The following is a 1115-nucleotide window of genomic DNA, read 5'->3' on the forward strand; positions in this document are numbered from 1 at the left end:
CTGTTCTGCTCTTGTCAGCCTCTGGCCTGCAGCCTCCTTGAGAGGGAGCACCATGCCTTCAATTAAGCTGCAGAGTTCTGATGGAGAGATATTGGAGGTTGATGTTGGAATTGCCAAACAGTCTGTGATTATCAAGACCCATTTTGGAAGATTTGGGAATGGATGAGGGAGGAGATAATGACCCAGTTCCTCTACCAAATGTCAACACAGCAAAATTACAAAAGATCAATTCAGTGGTTCACACACCACAAGGATGAACCTCCTCCTCCTGAGGATGATGAGAACAAAGAAAAGCAAACAGATGATATCCTTGTTTGGGACCCAGAATTCCTGAAAGTTGACCCAGAAACACTTTTTTAACTTATTCTGGCTGCGAGCTACTTAGACATCAAAGGTTTGCATGATATTCCATGCAAGACTGATGTCAATATGATCAAGGGGAAAACTTCTGAGGAGGTTCACGAGACCTTCAATATCAAGAATGACTTTACTGAAGAAGAGGAAGCTGAGGTAACAAAGAGAACCAGTGGTGTGAAGAGAAGTGAAGTGTGGGGCCTGACACTGTAACACTGTAGGGATAGTTCCAATTACTAGTTGCACTGCTCTGCTTATAATTGTTAATATTAGACAAATAGTAGACAAATGCAGCAGAAAATCAGTTGCTTGAGCAAAATACTGTCTTCCTTGCATGTGTAGTCTGAATAGATTCCAAATTTATCGCTGAGTTTCTTCCAGTATGATCAAAAGTTTCTTTTTTCTTTGCCCTGAATAAAACTGAACTATGGATTCTCTATAGAAGGTGGCATTTGGGGCTTTCCCTCTCTTTGTAGAGTGATTTCTGCCTAGTTTATTGTGTAGTTAACTTTAGTTTAATGACCTTTTTAAAGTTGGCATTGTAGATAAAATATGTTGCAAAACATTTTCTGAAATAGAATTAACAATGTATCTTTATTCATGAGTTGGAAACTGGAAGAAGGCTAATTGAGGTAAATGTTTTGAGTGGGGTTATTAGGTTGTCTTCCAGCTTCCTATGGTTAAGGAGTACCAGCAGAATCGATTAGCCTGTTATGTAACAAGGCTCCCTTAATTGGATCTAAGGACTTTTTGCATTTTTA

At 39.3% G+C, this 1115-nt stretch overlaps 1 pseudogene; it reads left to right on the forward strand.

Moving 5' to 3' along the window:
• Positions 1-52: 52 nt before the first annotated feature.
• On the forward strand, positions 53-545 carry LOC102741602 (S-phase kinase-associated protein 1 pseudogene; annotated as a pseudogene).
• The last annotated feature ends 570 nt before the right edge of the window (positions 546-1115 follow it).

This window comes from Leptonychotes weddellii, unplaced genomic scaffold (genome assembly GCF_054177405.1).
Source record: "Leptonychotes weddellii isolate Sample4059 unplaced genomic scaffold, ASM5417740v2 HiC_scaffold_277, whole genome shotgun sequence".
NCBI lineage: Eukaryota > Metazoa > Chordata > Mammalia > Carnivora > Phocidae > Leptonychotes > Leptonychotes weddellii.